The sequence below is a fragment of the Malaclemys terrapin genome, chromosome 3 (assembly GCF_027887155.1).
Source record: "Malaclemys terrapin pileata isolate rMalTer1 chromosome 3, rMalTer1.hap1, whole genome shotgun sequence".
NCBI classification, from domain to species: Eukaryota; Metazoa; Chordata; order Testudines; family Emydidae; genus Malaclemys; species Malaclemys terrapin.
The window spans coordinates 104,112,812-104,124,203 of NC_071507.1; the positions used below are offsets into that span (position 1 = coordinate 104,112,812).

Consider the following 11,392-nt stretch of genomic DNA (forward strand, 5'->3'; position numbering starts at 1 on the left):
TTTTAAAACATATTCAGACAAAATCTAATCAATGAGATTTGGCTCTCTGAATTTCATGTTGTACTAATAGGTATTTAAAATGTAGCTGATATTAAATGAATTCTTCAAATCAAGTGAAAAGTCTAGCTATTTGAACACCTCATTATACTACACTGAAGATTTTTTTCATCCATGATATCCTATTAAGGGTTGTAGTGATAACCAAAATTGTATTCACTGGTATAATAAAAAGAACATACACAATACTATGATCCTGATCCTGCAGATCTTACACAGGCATAACTCCTGTTTATCTCAACAGAAGTTTTGTCAAATAAGGACTACAGAATCAGGCCTTTACTTGTTAGTCTACAATATGACTTCCAACAGAAATGTAATTTTCTGCTGCACCTTAAAAAAAACCCAAAACTTCAATCATGATTAAACACTTATGCAGGGATATTACTCTCCCTTCCCATTCACAGATCTTCTTTGAAGCAGGATGAGTGCATTAGCTTCAGGCTATTTAGCCTTAAATGGGACACCATCCGCTTCAAAACCACATTTCTCTTATGCCTACAAAACGTTATATCTTTCCCAGTAAAAATGCTACCTAAGATTACTATAACTGAAAGGAGTTAGCCTTGTTTTTGTTTTGTTTTGGTTTTTTGGGTTTTTTTTTTTGCTATTTCTTTTCAATACTTTTACTTTGCCCATTTGACCATCGTGTATAAGCAGTTTCACTCTACAGTCAGGCTGTTTATATGATCAGGGTCTTAGTTTCTCCCTTGCTAAAAAGACCCTTATAAACTGCAGCAGGGGAATAGAAAACCTTTAATTTTTAAAGGATTTTATTTTAATTCAGGACCTATTATTTAAAGGGCACGCTACCAGAAATCTTGATTTTTTTTTTTTTTTTAATTCTTAATTTAAAAAAAACAACGAACTGACGGTGTCCTTTTAAAATATTCAAAATAAAAGAGCATTCATTCAGGTAGGGTGAAACACATTTTATATTAAAGTATAAATGATAGATATGGGCCTGGCTATTCCAAATTCAACCATAAAAAATATTCTGCAAATACTAATGTGGAATGAACAGTGTAGTAGAAGGGCCCCAACCTTAGGAAGGAGAGCATAGAAAATGCATGGTTTCAATGTACAAACATGATCCAGCTTTAACTAAAGTCAATGAGTATTTTGCTATTAAATTTAGTGGAAATAGGTGAATGACTTTTGAGAAGAACTGGTTCAATACAATGTATTTTAGCTAATAATTTCTGATACCTACATAACTAATCCTTGTCCTAGGTGGAGGCTATCAGCTATTAATATTTATATACTACAAGAAAATGTACTGCCCCAATCTTTTCTCTTAACATCTTCCTTCTGATTATTCCCATCATCTTCCGAAGCAGTCATCTCATTATATCTAGTGAGCCAAATTAATTGCTGGTGTAATTCAACTAAAGTCAATGGTGTTGCACCACATAAGAATTTACCCAACGTGATCACTATTAGATAAATATTATCAATATATATGGCTAAAATGAAACAGTTAATTTCAATCAATAGTGAAGTATAGAGACACCTATGAAGAGTAAAATAAAACTGAACAAAAGATTCAAAGAAAACAATTACTAATAAACAAATAAATGTGTTTTATGCTAAATCACTTCTGGAGTAAAAACAAAAAAATCTAGCTACAATAATTGCAAAATGAGCAGTATCATTTTAAAATAGAACCATTAGTCGAATGGATCCTAAATGTGACAAAAATCAATATCCATGTTTTGTTGAATTTAGTTTTATATTCCCTTCATATCACATTCAGCTTTTTCCTCACATTCTCCTCCCATTTTTTCCCTTCCTTGGTCCCCTCCCTTTCTTTCTTTTCAATTTCAATGTGGATGATGTTTCCTCCCCCAACTGTGTTCTGAAATGTACTAGAATCCTTAGGGGTGTATACTGAGCATAAATAGTGCCACAAAGGTGAGAATTCTAGTAACTGTCTCTTTGGTGTTGGCCCATCAGAACTACATGAATGTGACATGGTCCATCTCTGTTCTCCCAGTTGATCCAGGAACAAAACAAATGTATAAAAGAGTGAATGCATCCGAAGAAGTGAGGTTTTTACTCACGAAAGCTTATGCCCAAATAAATCTGTTAGTCTTTAAGGTGCCACCAGACTCTTTGTTGTTTTTGTAGATACAGACTAACACGGCTACCCCCTGATACTTGAAAAGAGTGAATGGCACATGTGTACTTTAGCCATGAACCTGATTGCCTTTTTAGCTGCTGCTTCTCTTTCATACTTTTTCTCTTCTCTCTTTCACACACTGAAAAAATGGGACAAGGGGTACCATTTGATTGTTCTCATGCCAAGATGAGGAAAATAAACACCCACCCACCCACCCCCCCCCCAAAAAAAAAACCTAACTCCTAGTGTGGGGGGTTATTTAATATTCTGAGTTGCTTTATGATCTAGTGGACTAAGCACTTGACTGGGAGCCCAGGAACTCCTAAGTTCTAATAATAGCTTTACCAATGAGTTTTTCCATGAACTCGATCAATTCACTAAGCCTCTCTGCCTCAGTTTATCTGTAAAAATTGATATAATAATTCTTGTTTGCCTCCCTCACAGGGTTGTCAAGAGAATTAATTAGGTCCAGTTCTGTCCGTAGGTGTGTGTGGACACCATTTCCATTGTCTTCAATAGGAATTGTGCCTATTTATCTGAGAGTAGAATTAGGCCCTTGAGTGTTGGACTTTGCACTGCTCTTTGAAGATGTGACAGGCTGAGTATTATTATAAATGTATTAAGGGAGATGCGACATATGCAAAAATATAAATGTTGAACAGGAAGTTGTATTACTCAGTCATACCCCTTAAATACTGTACAAAGGAGAGGAAAAGGCAAACACTAAATGGAGAATGGAATTATCCTTTGAATTAGTACAAATGTATGTCCCAAAATAGAAGGTGAAACAAGAAGATGGTTGCTGTCGAAGGAAAGTATGTTAAGTGCCTAAGACACTGAGTAAATTGTTCAAGAACATTTCATGCTTACTTAATGAATGATTACTCTATAATGTTGCCAAGGTCAGCAAAACCTTGGGTTATCTGTCATGTGAATGCCAGTTCCATGAGTTAGTGACCACAAATGCAGTAACTTAACTGATGTTTTTCAAAGATGTGTGTACCTCTATTATTTATTTCTTTAGACTTAGTAAAAATGTGCCTATCCCATATGCTGTTGTACAAGTACAATCTTTACAAACTATATATTAATAAACAGTGCCAAGGTCCAAAACAGGGGATTCTCCCACTTCCTCCCTCCCACCCCCATATTAAAAAATGTCTTGGAAACACCTCTCTCATCCTTTTACCTTACTCCCCCGAGAACAGATACTATGACTTGAAGGTGCACAAATTAAGGCTCTGGGAAATAAATGAAGGAAGTATGTTCCATAGTATAAAAGATCCCCTCACTAAATTTGCCTTGACTACAACCCTTCAAAACAAAATCAGGATCTGAAGAAATATTAAAATAAGACCTGAAGAAGAGCTCTGTGTAGCTTGAAAGCTTGTCTCTTTCACCAACAAAAGTTGGTCCAATAAAAGATATTACCACACCTACCTTGTCTCGCTAATAAAATCAGGAGGCTGTTTCTTAAATATATCCAGTGCTGTATTACCACCTGTGGAGAAAGGCAGTCCTTGAGTTAACTAGGACCAAATACATTTAAGGCTTTAGGGCTTAAAACTAACACCTTATATTCCATCCGGAAACATATCAGAAGCCAGCTTGGATCACAGAGCAGAAGTGTAATGTGCTCTGTATGACAAATACTACTCAACGAGAGGGCTGCCACAGCTGCATGAGTTGAAGTTTCTGAATGCTGTCATGGTGGAGCCCCATGAAGAGTACTTTGCTGTAATCCAATCATGAGTTGACAAAAGCATGGGTCACTGAGGTGAGGTCTGAAAGGTTGTAAATGGTAAGTGCTTTTAGACACTCCTGCCGGACATCTAGAAACACATGATTAGTGAATCTGTGTAACACAAGGTGGGCATACTCCCCCAGCTGAGGGAACAACTATCAACTCTTGCTACTTCTTCCAGTTTATTCCTCCAACCTACCAGCATTATCTTGACCTTGTCTGGAATACATTGCAAACCCTGATTCTGGCAAGACACTGGGTAAAGCAATCAACCCTCTCCTCGGGAAAAGAATAGACCTACTCAGCAATGACTCAATTTTTCATTACCAGGGCTAGATTTACATATTGGGCACTCCTAGGCACTGCTGCGAAGCTGTTTCATTGCAGTGTAGACTTCTAGGTGTGGACTGGGGCCAGAGCTCTGGGACCCTCCCACCCCGCAGGGTCCTAGAGCCCAGGCTCCAGCCTGAGCCCACAAGTCTACACAGCAATGAAACAGCCCAATAGCCCGAGCCCTGTGAGCCTGAGTCAACTGGCATGGGCCAGCCATGGGTTTTTCTTTGCTGTGTAGATATACCCCATGAGGGCAGATTCCTGTGCCTGCCTGGAGCTTCACTGACTTAAGTGAAGTTTCATGTGGGCTCAAGGATCTACCCACTGGAACCTAGGTGTAGAATGGTGACAATGCCTAAAAGAGCACTATAGGTCAGCAATTAGTTTCCTTAACGAATGGTTCATTTTGTTGTTAAAACTTTTTAATATATACCTATACATCAATGTTTGTAATTATTTGTATAACTATTAATTATTCTTGTGGGGATATATGATATATACCGTTAACTTTGTCTAATACTGTGCTATTCAGATTTAATCCTGGGAATCATTCTCTATTATGAACAGTTTTCTTGTAGTAATTTACTAAGCATTTTTTTTAAATGTTTATATATAGATATAATATAAGGGTTATATAGCCACTGTAAAGTAGATTTTGGTGCAATTGTGTGACTGCCTGCTGAACTAGCCAAACTGAATTTATAGCCTTATCCTGTAAACCCTTAATTCACACAAGTAGTTTGAATAAGGTAAATTGGAGTTGTGCATACTCAGCACCTCTCAGGATTAGACTCTTCTGATGTAATGTAATACATGGACCAGTCCTGCATTCCTGTATGCCCAAAACTCCCACTGGTGCTAATGGAAGTTTGGAGTGAACCAAGACTACAGGAGCAGGCACATGATATTTTGTTCTTGCTCTCAAGTGCTCTTTATGACTAGGTCATTTTTTTGTATAAAGAGGTTTCCCCCTCCCCCTCAGTTGGTTTATTTTTCCTGGTTCAATTAGGTAGTGCATTAAAGTGAACCAAACAGTTATTACTGCAAGTGCCACAATTCAGAAGTGGTTTCTTGAATAATTATTTACTGTTTTGTTTTTGTTTGGTCTGCTGGGTCTGTACAGTCTGTTCTGTCAGTGCACAGAATTTAAAGAATAATTCTCAGTGGATGTTATTAAACCAGTGCCATCTAAGTGCTTCAGTTTTCTTATTTATATACACAAAATAAAAATACTGCACCTTTTTGTTGTTGCTAAAATGGAAAGGATCTTGGTAACAATTGCTCTTTAATTTACTAGCACTGATAAACCAGACTTATTTTGATGGAGCCTTTGTCTAGTAACTGTTTGTTCTGTAGATTATATCAAAAAAATGTTTCCATTCAGAATCTGGAAATTCATTCATTTTACCATTCATAAAAAAATTAATTTGTATGTAAATATAAGCTGGTGGACTGTGCTACCTTTGTTTCCTTCATTTATTTTAATCTCATTTGGAAGGTTTTTCTTTTTTTTAACTGTTTGTTGATTTTGTACGAAAAGTGATATGTCTGTGTTAGATGTGGCTTTGGAATTCTCTTTAACATTATAGCACTTGTTTTGGACCAGGTGTTGACCGGTCAAATTACAGGAACATGAAGTATAATTTGTACTTGTCACCCAGGCAGCCCTCGTTTAAAGATGTTAAGTACTATCTTTTTCACCTGATTCAGTGAAAGGCCATCTAAATTTGTAGTGGGCAGTTATACCCTCTCAATGTGCCTCCGCCCTCAGCACTCCCTCACCCTGTGGATAGTGCTTTGTTATTTGAGCACTGGAATTATGCAGGACACAGCTGGTGAAGCAAGCTAGAGAGGGGTGGATGTGGGAGGGATGGAGCTTAGAAACCATGCCTGAGTTTGTTAATAGGGAAAAGCTATTTCAAATTGAGAGGATGCCATTTCCAAGTGATTAAGCCAGAGAGAAACATGATTTATTATTCTTCCATGGGAACTGTAGGAGATATGCAGTTATACCCTAATGCACACAATGGTCCAGATTGTCAAATGTAGGTGCCAAAAATTAGGTTCCTAAAAATTTAGGCACCTTAAATAAAAGAAGCTTGTTTTTCAAAGGACTTGGGCACGCACAGCTCCCACTGACTCTCGCTTAATATTGACTGATTATATTTGGACTCATTAGAATAATATTAACATACATAATAATGACCAATTAATTGAAAGGTATAAGAAATATTAAAGTTGCATCCCACTCTTTTGAATGCATCACATAGCACAGTGTGGGCTATAGTCAGAGTGGTGGTTGGAGCAGGGGACTGGCAGTCAAAACTCCTAATTCTTGTCCCAGTTATGCCACTAGTTTGCTGTGTATACTTGGGCAAATCACATAACCTCTCTGTGCCTCTGTTACCCATTTTACAAATGGGTATACCAATACTTACTTACCTCATAGGGGAATCATAGAGTGAAAGTCACAAAAATACTTAGGCCTCTTAGTCTGGGGGTTAGGTACCTAAATCCCAGTTTTTAGGCTCCTTGAGATCCACAAAACTCCCCCCAAAGCCTGTAGGTGCCCAAATTCACTCAGCCCCTAAGTTTTCAGGTTAAAAGTTCCCTAGGTGCCTAAGTTTCTGCCTCTGAACATGTGCACCGCTGCCCCATGCTAGGCAGCCAGATGCCTATCTTCCACCTAAGCCCTAGATTGATCCATGAACTGGGGGAAGATAGGCCTTGCCTGCCTAGCTCACATGAGGAGCCCAGTTTGACAGGCATGTACAGAAGCCACCTACCAGAGTAGGTCCCATTCAAAAGCTGCTGGTGGTAGTCCAATGGTTACAGCACTGATGTGGGATACTTGGGTTCAATTCCCCACTCTACCTGATGGGGAGAAAAGATTTGAACACATGTCTCAGCAGAGTCCACTGAGTTATGGAGGGGCGGGGGGGGCAGGCTCTCAGGCTTTCCTGTTGAAGATTTTTCCAGTTTGTATAAATAATTGGAGTCACTGGGCTAGAGAGAGAGTGTGTGTGAGAATGACTTCATACCCTGGCATCAAGGTAGGAGACACAATCCAGTCCCTCTGCGCCGATGATGACTGTTTATTTAGCTACAGTGGAACAGCTTTGACAGGTGAGATTGAGAAAGCCCCATATCAGACTATCCCATAGCTCTGAGGTTCAAGCATTTACCTGAGGTGTGTGAAAGATCCCATTAAAATCCTTTCTCCCCCTCAGGTGAGTTCTCTAACCACTGCACTAAAGAGTATAAGGTGGGCACCAATTCCTCTTCCAGATGTTTTGTGTGGAATGAGGCAGGCACCTAACTCATTCTCACAAAACCTGACTTAGGTGCCTAAGCCACCTGACTGCAGGAGAGGAGTTCCCAGTTGTGGATTGCAAGCAGAGACAGCAATCCTTGCAGCCTGGACTTAGACACCTATCTCTTTGAGAAGGGAAGGGCTTAGGATGCACATCTGTCCTTGGCATCTCTTGTTGGCTAGTTTGATATCTCCCTGCCTAGCACGCTGGCTTTTGTGGATTCCATTCTTAGGCACCTATCTCTTCCTGTGCATTGTATAGGGAGCCTATGAGCATAATTCAGGCTTTGTGGATGACAGTATTATTCCTGTGATTTTCTAGATTCCTAAAAATTAGACATTACAACATTCAGCATCACAGCACCCAAGTGGATCCAGGTCATAATGCTTAGTTAGTTCAAATTTGTAAAGCACAAGACTTTCATATAGAAGGTACTATACAAGTCCAGTCAGGAGTGCTGAAAGCTCCCTAGAAGTGGGGGGGGCCACCAGCACCCAAACCATGGTTTTCCCCCTTCCCCCATGGCCCCACCCCTTCCCCAAGGCCCCGCTCTTGCCCTGCCCCCACTCACTCCTCTCCACCCACTTTGTCCCCATCACCCACCCTTAAGGCATGTAAAAAGTGATGGGGCCATGCCCCCCTGTTCCAGCACCCCTGAATCCAGCATCTTTTTATTTTATATGTTGTTCTTACTGGGACTGATTCTGCAAAGATTTGAAGATTGCAAAGCTCGCAATTAGGTCAACTGGAGTTTCAGCGGAAACTGTAGAAGGAGGCCCACTATAATACTCATTGACAAGATTCATTATCAAGGCTCCTTCCGAGTCATTATGAGCTACATCAGTACTCTAAAATATTTTGCTGATGAGTGGATTATTTAAATTTCTCAATGCACCATTAGCAAGACGATTTTAAAAATTAAATAGCAAAAGGATGATTTTCCTTTCCTATCTTGCTCTCTAGCCCTCAAGGCTGTGGAGGAAAGTTTGAAAATATGTCATGAGTCCACCCTAATGGCAAACAGAAAGAACAACCAAATGTATTGTTTTTAAAATCTCATCCTTTTTAAGCCAATCTCATGATTTTGGTAGGTCTAACTCATTATTTTTGAACACGAGGGGTTGGCAATACTAGTGAGGGGGAACTGGCCTTAATCTGTCTCTTTCCCTTCAATTCTGCAACTGGAGGGAGACTGGATTAAGTTACGCAATGCAAAACTTGGGTGGAATGTGGGATCCCCCAAGAAGTAGAGCGCCTCTGAAGAGCAGGAGTCCAAACAGATTCTGTCTTTGTGCCTGAGGCCAGCCCTCAAAACAGAGGGTCGAATTCTCTGGTGCTCTAAGTGCAGTATCACAAAATGTTATTGCAAGTCTCGCAATATTTGGTGGTTTTTCTAATGCCCAGCAGCTGGAATCAAGAGATTGCATGAAAGCCTCCGTTTTCAGTGAAAAATAAAAAATGGTAGCCCCCACACAGCGGTGCAGAACCGCTGGTAAATGTGAACCAAGCATACCCTGAGGACTTGGAAACTAGAGGGCAACTACCGTATGAACACTCTGAAAAACGATATTTTAAATATCTCGTGATTTTTGAGCCAATCTCACGATTTCTGAATGCTTGGGGCTCGCAAGGCTCTAAGTGGGTGCCACCCAGTAAAAGGCCATGCAGTCGCAGGTGGTTCTGCTGCTCCCTTCACGCCACACCTGCTTGCCCTTGCGTTTGTCTTAGCTGGCTGCAAGCAGTCGCCAGCTCCATTGCACGCTGAGAAGGGAACAACAAACAGCCTTGCACAGAGCGGATCCGGTTTACACCCCCCGCGTCATCCCACCCCTGCAGCTGCCCGCAGAGCTGGACGCGTCCTGAGCGCAGCCCTGCTGCCTCTCGCTAACACAATGACGCTGCTGCTTTCTTACCACAGCGGGAGCGCGTCGCAGCAGCCCCTCCCTCGCAGCTCGTCTCGTTCGGCCCAGGGTGGGGAGAAGGAGAAGGAGGAGGAGGGAGGGAAATGGGAGCGCGCAACATAGGCGCAGGACTGATCGAACGCGCCCCGCCGCGCGGGCGCAGCGGGGGCAGGCTAACTAGGGTGCGGCGCCGCCGCTGCTACTGCGGGGTGGGGGAAGTGCCCAGTGCCAGCAGTGGCGGGGAGGGGAAGAATGGCTGTTGGCTGAGGAGAGGGGGGCTGGCGTTGTGTTGGGGGCGTCCAGCTGATTAGTTTGAGGGAGGAAGGGAAGTGGGGGATGTGGCGAGCCGGGAGAGCGCTTAGCTGGGGGGAGGGAGAAGGTGGACATGTGGCTGGAAAGAGGGATGCGGGAATGGGGCGATAGGGGAGGGGGAGAAGAGGGAAAGGTGCTGAAGAAGGGTTTGGGGCGTTTGACTGAAAGAGAACAGGGGGGATTTCCCCCCAAATCATATAGGGCTGTACGGTCAGTTAGCATGCAGGAGAGTCTGTCCCTGAAACAAACATAGCTAACCAACCCTCTGACTCCCCCACGCCAGGCATACACTCACACCCTGGAGAGGACGTGATTAAAATATGGCTTCACCTTTGCAATCTTTGCTGTCATGCATGTGCAAAAACGAGCTGCCTGAGTGGCTCTTAGGGTGAAAATAAGCCCTTCACTGGAGTGAGACCTGTCAAATATTAGTCCTAGAACAGGTCTGTGGTGCTTTCTCATTGGGAAAACTTGATTTTCCTGATTTTTTTTTTTTTTAAAGAAGCCTGCAAGTGGTTGAAAGACTTGCCCCTGGAGGGTTTCTAATCGTGCAAAATGGATCAGCCTCTTGAATGTATTTACCTTGCAAAATAGTTCCTCTCTGCTGTGGCATTTGATTAAAATAGGACTAAGAATGACTCCTGCATTTTTGGAACATGTTGGGATGACATAAGATTTTTTAAAAATGCTGCTAAATAATAATATTACATTGAAAACGGCTGGATCAAAACATGTTTTTAAAGGACTCTGAAGTTATGTTTACAGGCTCTTATTTTTAAATAGAATTTTATAATGGTAACAAAATAATGGATAATAGGGAACCAGTGGATGTAATTTATTTAAACATTCAAGAGGCTATTAGGGAAAGTTGCTAACCACGGAGGGAGAGGTAAATCCTGTCAATCATGGATTAAAGTCTAGTTATGAGATGGGCGGGGGAAAGAATAAGAATAAATGGCAAATTCTCATTGTGAAGAAAGTTAATAGTGGGGTGCCCCAGGGATCAATACTAGGCCCAGTGTTGTTTAATATATTTATTAAGGGCCTGCTGGAGATGCTGACTAATGAGGCACTGAAATCTGCTCTCTTCGCAAATGATATAGGTTAGACAAGATTGGGAAGGATTGTGAGGCACAACAGAACGACTTGACAAAACTAAATAATTGGGTAATGCAATGGCAGATGGAATTCAGTGTAGGTGAGCTCAAGGTAATGCACCTTGGAAGGAATGATTTAAACTATTTGTACACACAGATGGGTTCTGAATTAATTGTAACCTTTCAACAACAGAATGTAAGCATCCGTGTGGACAGCTTAATGAAGATGTCTGCTCAATATGCTATGGTGGTCAGAAATAGCAAATAAGATGTTAGGCTGTAATAAAAAAGGAACAGAGAAAAATACAGAAAATATTGTAATACCATTATATAAAACATTGCTAAGTAGGTTCTTCCTTTGATTATTCTGTTTTGGTCACCTTTATCTTAAAAGGTATTTTGGCATAACTCTGTATGAGGAAAAAATTGAATGACTGTTTAGGGCTCAATCTTACAAAGTTCTGAGTGACCTAAACTAGTATTGACTACATTAGTAGCTCAGTAGTTCAGCA

General features: G+C 41.0%; 1 long non-coding RNA gene across 1 annotated transcript in view; it reads right to left on the reverse strand.

Annotated features, from left to right (window-relative positions):
* LOC128833536 (uncharacterized) overlaps positions 1-9,610 on the reverse strand; it is a 218,230-nt gene extending 208,620 nt beyond the window's left edge. Inside the window, exons 1-2 of the long non-coding RNA XR_008444261.1 lie at positions 9,484-9,610; positions 3,620-3,680 (exon numbers count right to left, since the gene is read on the reverse strand). This is a non-coding gene — a long non-coding RNA (uncharacterized LOC128833536). The remainder of the gene's footprint in view (positions 1-3,619; positions 3,681-9,483) is intronic.
* Between the last annotated feature and the right edge of the window lie 1,782 nt (positions 9,611-11,392).